Source organism: Myotis nattereri (assembly GCF_964212035.1).
Source record: "Myotis nattereri genome assembly, chromosome: 1".
Classification (NCBI taxonomy): domain Eukaryota; kingdom Metazoa; phylum Chordata; class Mammalia; order Chiroptera; family Vespertilionidae; genus Myotis; species Myotis nattereri.
Window position 1 is genome coordinate 86,282,771 of NC_138075.1, and position 15,838 is coordinate 86,298,608.

Below are 15,838 nucleotides of genomic sequence, written 5' to 3' on the forward strand. Positions count from 1 at the left end.
CCGTTGACTGGGAGAGATAGATTTAAGGGTTTTTATTTAAAAATCACATACCCAAGTCTTACATTTCACTTATGTCTAGGACTTAGTCCAAGCTATTTTCTTTCTGTGTCTTTTCAGGAAATGATCTTTAACTATGAGAAGAAAGGGCAAGAAAAAACAATCACCAGTAGGGGGGTGAGGGCATGTGCTGGTGGAGGGTGCGAGTGGCCGGGGAGAGGTCAATGGGGGGAAAAGGAGACATATGTAATACTTTAAACAATAAGGAATTTAAATAAATTTTTAAAAAGAAAGAAAAAACAACAATACCTGACTCAGTCTTCCCTCCACCACATTATTATAAAATTTTCAACAATAGTTGAAAGTCCAAATAATTTTACATGAACACCCTTTTACCTACCATCTAGCTTTTTTACTTAATAGTTTACTATACTTTCCTTATCACATAGCTACATAGCTCTCCATCCCTCTAGCTACCCAGTAATCCATCTTATTTTTTGATGCATTTCAAAGTAAATTGCAGGTTTCTCTACTCTTCCCCCTAAATACTTCCCCGGCTTGATTTTCCTCTCAGATAGTCTGCATGTCAAGACAAGCAAAAATAAAAAATTCAGCAACTGCTGCTTAAAAAATCATTCATTACTTTGGGAATTAAGGCAAAGTTAAACACATGGATGGAATGAATTCAGTTCCTCCTTCTATTGTCTAGAATGTCAAGGAGGTGACTAAAGTTATGAATATTTGCTTCCTGAAAACTAAAGTCCTGACTTGTCATCTTCATAGTAAGAAAGAGCCATCAAACATATTGGTTCTTATGTAGCCACATATTATAGTAAAACCAGCTCTCAGCTGTTTATTTTAAATACTCAAGTCATTTCGCAGGGCTTTCATGTATATGGGTGAAAGTCTTTGAAGCTATAAATCTTACCTCGAACTAAGTACAAAGTTTGCATCAGACCAACATAAGCTGTCTGATTGCATTCCTGACTCAGACAGAGAAATTGCCCCATCGCAATCCTTTCTAAATTCATATCTCCCTGGCACAGCGTCAGCCACTGGGCTTGTGGCTCCTCCACCAAATGGCCTTGACGACTTCAGCCCCAGGGCTCTCTCATGCCCACCCAACACAGCTCTGTTCACTCTCACACAGTTGAGCACTGAACTGTTTAATTATTTTCTACAGAACAATGCTGTCACCCTTCTGGAGTCCTTGGGAGGTAAGCCTGTCTTCTGAGTCTTCTACCTTCAGTGGTAGGTACACACCTACAGCTCTACAGATCTTAAACCCTCCACATATATATTTCCTTATTTAAATGTAATGTATAGTAGAAGACTGGTAAATTTGCTCCCCACAAAACTGGCTCTGGCTGCTTTTAAAGTGCTTCTCCCAGGACATGTGATGGCAGCAGTTCCTGTCAGCCAGGGTGCTTCCCAACAAGTCCGCAGGCCTGATCATGAGCAGGGACTTAGAGACAGGGCTTTGCTGTATCAGAGCAGAATTCAGAAACGCTCTGCTTTTCTTGGGTAAAAGAGACCCAGGGCTTTTCTTTCCAATATCCGTTTGCACTGACCTGTTTTCCTAGCTTCTCAGTGAAAAGATTTAGGACTCGGGAAGCCTGGGGTGGGGGGCAGGGAATGGCTTGCTTAGCTGGAGAGGGGGCTTAGGCAAGTCTGACACTGAGGGCTACAAAAGCCACAAAGGAGCTTCCATTGCTGTTTCTGGTGGTTCTACAAAGCTAGGTCCTTGTCCGACCCTGGATCATCCCACAGCGAAGTGCTTAGGTGTAGGTGGTAGGTCGGTTATATACACTGAGTCAAACTACTAGTACTCCCTCAGGTGAACAATTCTGGCAGTTAGCAGGACATAGCAGGACATAACCCTAATTACCTAAATTGTTTATATCGGCTTCCAGAAGGTCCACTCTTTTCTGAGAATGTCGTTCATGGCCGTGTGCTGATCCCCATATGTGACACCTTGTGGGTGTTTAGCTAAATAATAAATAGACTGATATGCTGTAAATGAGGACAGATTCAAGCAATAAATGAATGCACCTTTCTTTCTTCTAAATTTCCCCAGAGAAACTTCCTCTCATTCTGAATTTTAAAAGAAATCATAAAGAATAATAAAGAATAATAAAGAAATCATCTACAAATGAACCGGAAATATTGAAAACAATTTCATTGAGGTCTGATGATAGGTGACAACAGATGGGTCTCCTGGCCTGTTCCTGACCTGAGCTGGGTTTAATTCCAGAACCCCGGTGGGCTACAAACTGACCCTCCCTTCATTAGCCTTATTTTTACTGTGATTTTGTAGTAGTTTCCATGAAGAACAGACAGGAAGGAATCCTCAGGGGCTTATCGTCAAAGTTGGATATAGAAGCAGAGATATAAGGCACCCAGCAAGGAGCCAATTGTCTAGAGATAAGTAAGTCCCAGAGCTTCCAGTTTTGTATTTCTTCCTTCCTCCCTCGTTCTGCAAGATCACTGCCTTCAATATTCCTCAGAACTTCCTTCCCAGGCATGCTCTGGGAAACAAAAAAGCGTGGAGAACAAATTAAAGTGCGCTTGGGCCTCTTTACAGTGATCTTGGCAATTCGTGCCATCTGACATTCAGGGGCCACTCAGGTCTCCCCTCTACATCCACACGGTGGCCTTGGATTCCCATCAGAGCTCACATACTTGGACGCCTGGAGATTGGAGAGACCCCTGCAGCCACCTCAGACACAGCCTGTGGGCTGCCAGGTTGGAACCCCTGCGGCTTATTAAAATGTTTGGATGCAGCCCTAACCAGTTTGGCTCAGTGGATAGAGCATCGGCCTGTGGACTGAAAGGTCCCAGGTTTGAGTCCAGTCAAGGGATGTACCTTGGTTGCTGTCACATCACCAGTTGGGGGTGTGCAGGAGGCAGCTGATCGATGTTTCTAACTCTCTATCCCAGTCCCTTCCTCTCTGTGAATAATCAATAAAATATATATTTTTTTAAAAATGTTTGGATGCAGTGCCAGCATGGCCACAAAATGATAGCGTAACTCCAGGCATCGTGGCCTCACCAAACCATTTTTAAAATCAATTAGCAGAAATGCTCATCATGTGCCTTCCATCTTTTATTAATTACTAGAGGCCCAGTGCATGAAATTTGTGCACTGGGTGGGGCAGGGAGGGTGTCCCTCAGCCCAGCCAGCACCCTCTCCAATCTGGGACCCTTCAGGGGATGTCTGACTGCCCACAGGGATCGGGCCTAAACCGGCAGTCAGACATCCCTCTCACAATCTGGGACTGCTGGCTCCCAACCGCTCGCCTGCCTGCCTGCCTGATTGCCCCCTAACCATTCCCCTGCCAGCCTGATCGACACCTAACTGCCCTCCCCTGTCAGCCTGGTCCCCCCCAACTGCCCTCCCCTGCCAGCCTGATCGCCCCCAACTGCCCTCCCCTGTCAGCCTGGTCCCCCCCAACTTCCCTCCCTCCCCTGCAGGCCCGGTCACCCCCAGCTGCCCTCCTCTGCTTGCCTGATTGCCCACAACTGCCCTCCCCTGCCAGCCATCTTGTGGCGGCCATCTTGTGATGACATGGGCACGGCCATGTTGTGAACACATGGGACAGCCATCTTGTGCGAGGGCGTGATGGTCAATTTGCATATCACCTCTTTCTTATATAGGATAATCATCACTAACATATTTGGAGCATTTACTCTATGTCAGGAGTATTGTTAGCACTTCATATGTGATAACTCAATTCTACAGCAGCACAGAGAGTGTAATTAACTTTATCAGGGTCATAGACAAGCAATGGCAGAGCTCACTCCGACTCCGGCAGTTTGTCTCCAGAGCCCTTACAGCGCCAAACCAGCTCTCAGCCAGGGCAGAAGGGGTTTCCTGGAAGCCCCTCAGCAGACTTTCTTCCCCTCACACTTCACTGTTTAGACCTGGGTCACATGGCCACCCTGGCTGTACGGAGGCTAGGAATACAAGTATCTGCCTATTTCAGCCTTTAGGAAGATGGGGGCTGTGAAGGTCAACTGAGTAGCCAGCCAACTGTGTCTGTCACACGTACCAAAGAAACACTGGCCTTTGTCACAGGGGAACGATCTGGTGCACTAAGGGCTTGGGAGAGAGTTTGAGGTCACAGGGCCACTGAGGGGAAAAAACAAGCTTCCACTCAAGACCAACCAGAAATAGCAAAAACAAAGCCAGCATCCTGACAGTCTTATCTTTCAACTCGTCACTGGAGTGACAGGGCCTACGCAGGTCTTATTAAATTGTTCATCCTGATGAAATGGGGAGGAAATCAGATGCAACAGGTGCGGTTCTAACTGCTTGCGCAATGGCTTTAAAACAAGCGTTCAGCTACTGGTCTCCTCGGCGAAAGCAGCAGCAGAACAAATCAACCGTATTTTAAGCTAATTACCAAAATACTACAATGTCTGTTGAATGGGGACATGTTGTTCTAGTGTTGGTGGTCACAGAGTGGGAGTCTGGGAAGGAAAGGAGAGTAGTACATAGCAATTTGCTTTACATATTCTCCAAAAGAGCATCTCGGATGCAAGACAAGGTCACATTCCAAGCATTCTTGTAAACTTGAGTAGAATCTCATTTTAATAAACTTAAAGAGACTTCCACATTGCTACATTATATCCAAACCCCATTTAATTTGAAGCCTATTGCTATGACATACTAAAATATACTGCATTGGCCCTAACCGGTTTGGCTCAGTGGATAGAGCGCCGGCCTGCAGACTGAAAGGTCCTGGGTTCGATTCCGGTCAAGGGCATGTACCTTGGTTGCGGGCACATCCCCAGTAAGGGGCGTGCAGGAGGCAGATGATTGATGTTTCTCTCTCATCGATGTTTCTGGCTCTCTGTCCCTCTCCCTTCCTCTCGGTAAAAAAATCAATAAAATATATTTAAAATAAATAAAATATACTGCATTGTTCCCTGGGTTTAAAATTCACTTGCACAAAGCAAATGTTAGGTGTGCAATTCATTTGTAAATGACTTGGGGGGAAGTGGGGAGAGGTCATGCCAAACGATGTGCTTGTCTTGTGCCAAAGGATTAGAGCCAGAGAAGGTAAAGGGTGCTACATCCTCCTGCAGGGACTGTAGCTGAATACAACACAATATCTTAATGAAACATGACATGTTTTTCAAATGTTAGCTACTTATGTTTTGCAGTTTTATAAATTGCATGATTGTTGGGTTTGCCCTTTTTTTGTCAGGAGTTCATTGTATTAATACTAACAGCTATGGGATACTGTAAAATGAGCGGGGATGTGAGTTGCCATTATCTATTCAGAAAATAATTAAAGGTTTGCTAAAAACAGTCTGTAACTGGCAGATGCTGAGCACTCACAGAGCAAACTACCAGATCTGATATTCTGTCTCCCTGGCCTTGGAGAGAGCTGTCACCTGCACTGTCCCTAATCTTTCTGGGGCTTCAGTGTTCACATCTGCAAAATAGAGAACGGGACTCCGTGGTCTCCAGAGGGTTGATGTTTTAAAGGTCTATGATTCTACACACCTTGGGTCAGGATTTTAACAGACTCCCCACATTATAAATGTCAGTAAGTCCCAATGCCATGCTTATCCATAGGCCCCTAAGAATATTTAACAAAGTCGACAAAACACTATATGAAAAAGAAATATCTTTATTCAAAAAATGGCTGATTAAAAAGGTAAATATTTCTAAATGCATTGCATGATTTTTTCTGCCAAACTGTTTCCTGTATCCACAGTGACAAATAATGTTAATATGTGAAGCTTTCTCAAGGCATGGAAATAGCCTTGTTCAGTTGGATGTTAAAATGGCATTCTCCCTACATTATGCTTTATGAATAGAAGGTTAATGAAATTGTGTATGTTTCAGTTTTCACTCTGCACGTTACTTTGTAATAAGGATGAGACTTTAATTTGGTGTCTTATTAAATTAAATGTATTTCAAAGGAGGGCCACTTTACTACACTATCTGTCTTATGGTCACAAGCAAGGGGGTATGCTAAATGCCTTCTCTTGTTGACTCTTTTTCAGGAATCTCTTGTTTCCAATGAATGTGATATAAGCCCACATTTTTCACACAAAAGAAAAAATACTGGATTTCTTTAAATTAGAGATCTTTAAACTGAGGCAGGAGCTTCCTTTTGGATTCCTATGGTTTGCTCTCATCTTATTTAAAAAGAATGAGACTTTAAGATTGATTGTTAACTCAGTAGTTCTCATCTGAAGCGTTATTGGCACTGGGTGGGGCAACATTCAGTTTGCATAACTGTGCATTGCAAGGTGTTTGGCATTCCAGGGTCTCACTCACTAATTACCAGAAGCACCTTCTCATTGTGACAACCATCCCAGCCCCGCACACATTTCCAAATGCCAACCTTCCTGAAAGGGTCCAAAGCGGAAGTGTGCCCCTGCAGAAAGGAGGTCTGGTAATAACAGATTTGTTTTCAAAGAGGGTCTGTGTCCACATGTGGAGAAATGTGGCTTTAATCACTCCAGCCCATGTCTCAAGTTAATATCCCTTGGTGACGCCACTGCTCCCCAATGATGGACAATTATATGAAGAGAAAATGTTTGAGAATTGAATGACATTCAAAAATCATACGCTTTCTCCAGGTCTTACATAAGAATTGAAGTTTCATCATGCAGCTTTATAGGAAGTGTCTTATTTCTCTTTCATATTCTATAACATAACCGTTGAGAAGTAAAGGTCCTGCTCAATAAGAAGCATACACAGGAGAATGAGTGGATTTCATGGCTATGTTCCAGACTCCTCTGGATGTTGGGTGCTAAGTGAGAGAGATGCTCTCTTGGGCCCTGGAGTGTACAAAATGTATAGACATATTCTCTGCTTTTGAGGCTCACGGTTGTGCCTGGGGGGCTGACTCTTGGATAAGCAGGATATAAAATAATAACCACCACCACAGAGGTATGTTTCCATGCTATGGGATTCAGCTACAGGGAGATCTGAACTCACCCGGACGAAGGGGAGTGATGCAGGGAAGCAGAGGCTGGCCCATCCAGGGAAAGCATCAGAGAGAAGGTATCAAGTGAGTTGGACCTTGGAGGATAAGTAGGTGTTTGGCAGTGATGATGGGTTAAGGAATGGAATTCTTAGTAGAGAAGAACATGTGCAAAAGTGTGAAAGAGAATGGAGAAAATCTAGTGTGGGAGGGCATTGCTGGGAGAGTGGTGCATGGGGAGGGTAGAAGGTGAGTTGAGGGTGGCAGCATCTAGAGGTCCTTACGTGCTGGACTAAGAAGTTGGAATTCACCTTCTAAGTAGAAAGGAAGCAATTTGGGTTTTTAATCAGGAAAGTAAAATAATCACATTTATATGGGGATAAGAACTCTAATGGCAATATGGAATATGGGTGAATGTAGACAAACTTCAACCAGGGATATAAGGAGAATTGATCTTAAAACTTCCCTTTTGCCCTGGCCAGTGTGCTCAGTGGTTAGAGTGTTGGGTTGCAGGTTCAATCTCCGGTCCCAATTGCGGTGGGTTGCAGGAGACAACCAACCAATGCATCTCTTTCACATCGATGTTTTGTGTGTTTTTTTTCCTCTCCTCCTCCCTCACTTCCACTCTCTCTCTCTCTAAAAAAAAAAAAAAATCAATGACAAAAAAAATACTCAGGTGAGGATTAACCAAAACAAAACAAAACAAAGCAAAACTTCTAAGCACTCATTCATAAGATTTGAAAACCAAGTTAATTCATAGCAAATTAAAGGCAGATAATAAATTTGGGGGTTTTCACCAGGGAAAATGTTAATGATCTGCCCTGTTCCTGATATTCTGAGTGGCGGCTCCAACCACTGTTCCTCTCTACACAAGGAAACATGAAGCATTCTCTTACACTGTTACCACATCTGTATGATATATTCCCACTGTCATAAGCACAGTTGATTGAGTCAACCTTTCTGAAAACAGTTATCGACAGCCTGACGTCTGGCCAGGGACAGGTGCCCTTTATTAGATAAAGGCTACCTAACAGTAATATCCTCTCAGGGTGTCTGAGCACAAGATACAGACAGAGAAGTGCAGAAACACAATGGCAAAGAAGCCAAGATAGATGCACAGAGAAATGCTCACAGAAGTTCAAGTAAAAAGAAACCAGGGATGCTGAGAAGATCAGAGAGGCCAGTCAGAAGCAGCAGAAAAGAGAGATGCTAAGCCAGTGAGAGTCTTAGTCCTGCGGGCGGGGCAGCCTGCATCCCTCCTGAGCTTCCAGGACTATTGTCCCCCAGTGACAGCCCTTCTCATCATCTGTGCAATGGGGAAGCCATGTTTTAATCTTCTAGGGGAAGACTAATTTTTGCCGGTAAAATATGAGCTTTGGTTTTGAGTGTCACCTGTGGACAGAGTGCCTTCGGCTACTAGTAAATGCATATGATGTGAACAAGGCTCCGGAGAATAACAGAGCCACAGCGTGGAAGAGCCCATGTCCCTGAATCCTAACATGGGAGAAAACTGTTGAACTGGAATACCTGTATTGTACTATTACATGAGCAGGAAGTAAACTGAAATTTTGGGTCTATTTGTTTTCACACAAATAGTCTAATACAGCTGTGCTGCCTCATTCCTGCGTTGGTGACTGAAAGCAGAACAGTAAGCTTAAAGCTTGGACCTCTGGTGCCCGGTAGGTTGCCCAACATGCTAAAGGATTGCGGTAACAATCTCAGATTGCACTGTTTTCCCACACCGAGAGTAGCTCCCTCTTTTTATTCAGCCTAACAGAAAAACCAGAAGGTGTCATAAACACAAGAGTATGTTTATAAACACATTGTTCTTATGCCTTTTAAAAATCCATGAACACTCAGGAGGGAAAATAAACAACAGAGCTCTGAGCCTAGTAGCGCCTCTCATTTGTTAGAGGCCTCTATTCTAGTCCAACATATTTAGATGTCACTTCCTATTTTACACCTCCACCTGCCAAATCGCAGCCACCTTTGGTGTGAAATCTGGCACCTGTTTAATGGGTGCACAAGAGATGACACAGCTGTTTTCAATAATAAGCAAAAGAGTAACACACCTGGGAAAAGGCAGCGAGCCTGGAAAGAGGAGTGCCTCAGAATCCTGCGAGTTTGTCTACACTGTGACCTAGTTGTGGACCATGACTGATGTGGGCAACTGGGATCAATCCCACAGGGACCCCTAAGGGAGACATACAGGATGCACCTCAGAGTTATCTTCCAGAGGGATAGAAGGGGAACGTGTTCACTCATGATCAACCATCCTCTATTGGTCAAGAGTTGCCTGTAGGCCGAGACCGGTTTGGCTCAGTGGATAGAGCGTCGGCCTGCGGACTGAGGGGTCCCGGGTTCGATTCCGGTCGGGGGCATGTGCCTGGGTTGCGGGCATATCCCCAGTGGGAGATGTGCAGGAGGCAGCTGATCAATGTTTCTCTCTCATCGATGTTTCTAACTCTCTATCTCTCTCCCTTCCTCTCTGTAAAAAATCAATAAAATATATTTAAAAAAAAAAAAAAAGAGTTGCCTGTAGGATGTTAAGACGCCTGCACTTCCAGGTTGCACTTCCTGAGGGCCGGTTCCAGCAGGTATACCATGTTCTGTGTCAAAGAGGACGCCTCAGGGAAGAGAGGATATGAGGAGGGGCACCGGCAGTGTCTGATACAGACCTCAGTGCTAGAAAATGCAGGTGGGATTTAAATGCAATACCTTCTGAAGCTGAAGCACAATGTCGCTGCCCACCTGCCATGGGTCACCTGGCCTGGGGGAAGGAGTGTAGGCCTTGAGTGTTGGAGCATTGCCTCTAGTCCTAGAATAGCTGCTGCTGGCTACTTGAGGTAGGCAGACCATTTACTATCTGGACCTCGGTTTCCTTAGCTCTAAAATAGGGATACTGGACAAGTCCCTTCTTTCCCAAATGATATTTAAATATACAGGCATATTACATAATATTAATTAAGAGGTGTAGCTGGGAATAAGGGTTTTGTGGCCAAATAAGATTGACAAATGGAGCAAAGTTATATAACTTTCTTCACAGAAGGATATCTCAGTCTTTATAATGTATGTTATACAAGATTTTTTATTTGAGAAACAGCTCACAGGACTAGGTTTTTATGCTAATATATATTGAGCCCTTACCATTTGCCAGGCATCATGCCAAGAACTTCTCATATATTATTTCAGTCATTCAGTCATTTTTTTCAAAAAAGTGTTTGTTGAGCACTAGCTATGTGTACCACATTGTCCGTGCCTCTGGGAATATCTCCATGAACAAGACAAAGTCCCTGATTTTCCCTTGGGGGTGAGGTAGAGAGAAGATAGACAGACAATAAACAGGTAAACAAACACATGAACAAAAAAAATGGCACGCATGATCTCATCTTAGTCTCACAACCAGTGAAACCGAGACTATTTTTGCCATGCCCATCTTTCAAATAATGAGATTGAGGATTAAAGAGGGTAACATTTAAAATGATACAGGTGACAAATATGATTTAAAAATAAAATGATAGAGGTAGAAATGCCAGAACTAAGACTCTTTCTGTATTAAAGTCTACTTTTAAAATGTTGTTGACATCAGGTCCACAGAATTGGATTAATCACTATCTTAGGTCAATTACATACCTTGACATTGATCCATGTTCAGCTCATGTCCATAACCTCTATGGTCCCAACCACCCTGCTCTATTATCTCCTCCACCATCCTGAACGTCCGTGCTTTGCAAAATACCAGCTTGAGAAACAATATACCACATAGTCTGGAGGAGGGATCTTCCAGCCCTAATGTCACAAGCAATAGCAAAAAATTCTGCTCATTCACAAAGCAGAGATTTGGAACTAAAGTGATTGAGAAGTAACAGAATTACAAAGTATTGCATAAAGTCCTGTGAGTTATGCCTCTCAACAATTCTGAATAGACTTACATTATTCTCTTCTTTTCATAATAATTAAATATTTTTCTCTATAAAAAGTAAATGATGTTTGTGGAAGTTCTTGCAACTTTAATAATCTAAGGAGTAACTTGTCATTGGTAAGCTGATTTTAAAAGCATATAGTTTATCTTGACTCCTTCCTTTGAAGGAAATTTAAAATCCTGGGCCCAATTTTAATGATCCTTTGGTCTGTGATATCAGTATCAGAAATAATAAAGTAGAAGAAGGAGAATTATACTTTCTGTGTATGTTCTATTGAAATGGTTAGGATTGTTGAATAGAAACAATAAAATATCCTTTGAAGGTTTGAACTATTTGTATGTACATAGCACTCTCTTAAATGCTTTGCTATTTTTACCACTGAAAGATTCCTCTTAAAACTCAACCTAGCTCTAATCTGACTTTAAAACTTCCCAGCCAAAAGGAACTTGAGAGAATGATCTATAACAATAAAAGCATAATATGCTAGTTAGACCAGATGTCCTTCCGGAAGAAACCGGGGCTTTGAGGGAAGCCCGGGTCTGGGTGCTGGAGGGAAGCTGGTGCCGGCAGCTGGGAGAAGGAAGACCTACTCTTGCACAGATCTTTTTTGTGCATCAGGTCTCTAGTAGTTTATATAAAATCCTCATGGTAGTTGGAAACATCTCTCTCTCTCTCTCTCTCTCTCTCTCTCTCTCTCTCACACACACACACACACACTCACACACACTATTCTGTTTAAATAACTAATTTATTAAATTTGAAAAATGGGGGGGGGGATGAAACATTGTTCTTCCTGGATGTTTTTACAGTAAAAGGTCATAAAATAATACAAGGTAATCTTAGAAATATGGGACCCCAATCATCTGAGGCCATTAGAACCACATCCCAACTAGTGTTCAATCTAGGAAAGAATATCAGGAAATTGTAGCAGAATAGTCCCTTCAAATAATGAGATTGAGGATTAGAGAGGGTAACATTTGGATGTAGCAGCATAGTCCCTTCTACCTCCAGTAACTAGGGAAAGGAATAGGAAGTGAAAAGGACAAAAGAGTCAACATGTTGATCATTCATCATAGACCATGTGTTTGTTAGTTTGTTTTAATGTATCATTTTAGTTAATAGGGTTGAGGCAGGAATCATCTTTGATTTCTGACTAAGACCCAAGTAAAAGTGATTTAGAATGTAATGTGTTGGCGTCTGTGCAGGGAGAATGTTGAATGCCCCAACGCTTTTATAACTTGCTACTAACCCCTAAGGCAAGCCAAAAAACTAGTCCTTTGCTTCTCTACAAGAAAATATGGTCCCCTGTAAGTAACCTTTTTTGAATAACCAAGGTTTCATCAACTGTGGAGTAACTATTCAATAATCAAGTAGATGATCAAAGGAAATTCATCCCCTGTTCTAAACAGGTCATAACGGAAAACTAATTGCCAACATTTGCAAAAAAAACAAGGATAAAGTGTTTGAAGAGTGAGACAAAAAAACACACACACACATTATAAAGCAAAGGCCATCTCATTTGGTCTTTGAAATTACTGCTTCGGGATTCCTGTGACCTGGTTAAGAGGAAGTGAATGTTAAAGCTATAATTCCCATCGTGCACAAGGAGGAGACCGTTTGATACCTCTATGAGAATTCTTGAATAATCATGCAAAATCAGAAAGAAAAGGAAAAGCCCTTGCAAAGAACGCATTTGCCATCCTACTAGAATAAAACCAGAATTAGAACTGCTTTCTAGCAATTACTAGGATAGTAAAGGTTTGGTGTTCTGATTTAGAGGTGATTCAGTCCAACTAGGCCCCATATGCTTTTATTCTTTCTAAATCATTGTCATCAAGCTTAGTCCTCCCCAGGGTCCAAACCCTCCTTCTAGTCTGAGACATCCTACTTTTTCATCAGGATGACACAAACAGAATACCTTCCACTCGGAAGTCCAGACATGGTCATTAATAGGAACTATAAGTGATGGGTACAGGCGGCTAATTTTGTTTTCATTGATTCATGACACAGATATTGAGTAATTTCCATGTCTCTACGAGGCCTTAGAAACACCAAAGTGAATGACACCTTGTCTTTGTAGAGCTTTCAATTCAAAGTGATAGATAAATGGGAACACAGACGATCATGGTCTGGGAACACAGATGAGAGATGCTTAAGAAGACTTTGGAGGTGGAGAACCAAGATGGCGGCATAAGGTATAAACCTGTACGTGCTGCCCCCCACAACAACATTAAAACTACAACTATAAGACAAAGCAGCTATTATCCAGAACCATGGGAAAGCTGGCCGAGTGGAAGTTCTACAACTAGAAGAAAATAAAAAAGCGAATTGAGACCGGGTAGGAGGTGCAGAAGCACCAAGAACAGAGGTACGGGGGCATGCACGAGGCGGCTGCACCTGAGTGCATGGTTTTTTTCAATTGGAAGGGGATACAAGCTCTCAAATGCACTGAACTCATTTACGGCGAGACTCTGGGGTCCCAGACTCCTACGGAGAGAAACTGGACTGTCTTGCAGCAGGTCGGAAAGTGAGGGTGGCTTTCTCGCAGAGCTGCTGGCAGGGATCATTGTTGCTGTGGGGGTGCGGGACTCGGGGACACAGAGGGACTCGGGACGCAGAGACGCGGAGTCACAGAGACAGCTGACGACAGCCATTGCTGTTTGCTCTGCCCTGGTGATTCTCTGAGACCCCGCCCCACACAATTTACATCCTCACCCAACCTGTGCCCAGTGGCACAAAGGAATCACCTGAGCTTTTGCAGCCTAACCTAACAAACTGCAGCTGGGCCAGAGAGCTCCAAAACTTCCAAACCCCAAACAAAGAGGAGAAATCTGCTGATATCACTGTAGCTCCTGCTGGGTGGACTCACACAGTGGTTGACTTGGAGATCCAGGAGCCAGGGTACCCCTGGCCAGATACCAGATTTCAACTCCTCACATCCATAAGGGGCACACTCAAGAAGCAGACTCAGTGAGCACTAAAGCCCCACTGAAGCAAGTCCTACCCCATGAGGGTGTCTCCAGCACAGCAGTTCTTCCACTGTAGACACAGTGGGTCCTCACAGTCAGCCAAAAATGCAAAGACAAAGAAACATGTCACAAATGAAAGAAATGGAGGAAAGCAAACTAATGGAGGACATAGAGTTCAAAACCACAGTTATAAGGTTACTCAAGAATCTTCTATGAACCTCCAAGGAACTAAGTGAGACCTTCAAGGATCTTAATGAAAATGCCAAAAAAATGGAAAAGGACCAGTCAGAAATTAAACATACACTGACTGAAATTAAAAATAATATACACAGATCCAACAGCAGACTAGAGGATCCCAAGAATCAAGTCAAAGATTTGAAATATGAAGAAGCAAAGAACACCCATCTGGAAAAGCAAAACGAAAAAAGAATCCAAAAATATGAAGATAGTGTAAGGAGCCTCTGGGACAACTTCAAACGTACCAATATCCGAATTATGGGGGTGCCAGAAAAAGAGAGAGAGCAAGATACTGAAAGCCTATTAGAAGAAATCATGACAGAAAACTTCCCCTACCTGATGAAAGAAATAGACTTACAAGTCCAGAAAGCGCAGAGAACCCCAAACAAGAGGAATCCAAAGAGGACCACACCAAGACACATCATAATTAAAATATCAAGGGCTAAAGAAAAAGAGAGAATCTTAAAAGCAGCAAGAGAAAAACAGTTAGTTACCTACAAGGGAGTACCCATATGACTGTCAGCTGATTTCTCATCAGAAACCATGCAGGCCAGAAGGGAGTGGCAAGAAATATTCAAAGTGATGAATAGCAAGAACCTACAACTAACATTACTCTACCCAGCAAAGCTATCATGTAGAATTGAAGGTCAGATAAAGAGCTTCACAGACAAGAAAAAGCTAAAGGAGTTCATCACCACCAAACCAGGATTATATGAAATGCTGAAGGATATTCTTTAAGAAGAGGAAGAAGAAGAAAAAGGTAAAGATAAAAATTATGAACAACAAAGTGACAACAAATAAATATCTATCAACAAGTGAACCTAAAAATTAAGTCAGAATAAACTAGTGAATATAATAGAAGCAGGAGCATAGAAAGGGAGTGGACTGACAATTCTTGGGGGGAAGGAGGCATGGGGGGTGCAGGAAGAGATTGGACAAAAATCTTACACCTATGGATGAGGACAGTGGCAGGGGTAAGGGCATGGGGTGGGGTGGGAACCAGGTGGAGGGGAGCTATGGGGGGGGAGGGGAAAGAGGAACATCTGTAATAATCTGAACAATAAAAATTTATTAATTTAAAAAAAGAAGACTTCGGAAAGTCAGTGAATCTTTTATTAGTTTCCAAAACAATGACTTTGAGTAAAAATTTGTTTATGTATGCTGTTCTTTTTCTGTCTAAGTACTTCTAGAAACCTAAAATATTTTTCCTCTGAATGCTGCCACCCTATGCTGTGGTAGGTTGAATGATTCTGGCCCCAAAGACCTGTTGATGGCCTATTAAGGAATGAATGTTTGTTTCCCCCTAAAATTCATATGTTGAAACCATACCCCAGGCTGTGATGGTATTAGTAAGTGGGGTCCTTGAAAGATTATTTGAATTAGGTGAGGTCATAAAAATGGAGCCCTCATGAATGAGATTAGTGCCCTTATCAGAGAGAGATTGTTTCTCCTCTCTCTACTCTCTGCCACATGAGGATACCATGAGAAATCAGAAGTCTGCAGCCAGAAAATGACCATGTTTGCACCCTGATCTTGGACTTCCAGCTTCCAGAATTGTGAGAAATACAGTTCTGTTGTTTATAAGGCACTGAGTGTATGGTATTTTGTTATAGCTGTCCAAGCTAAGACATGGCCCCTTGACTACCTTCACTTAGTCTTATTGATCTTACTATCTTATTATTCTTAGTCTTATTGGTTCCATGCTGTCTGAATTCTTGTCCAGGCTTGGTACAAAGGCAGTGTTGGGCACAGATCCAGTAGA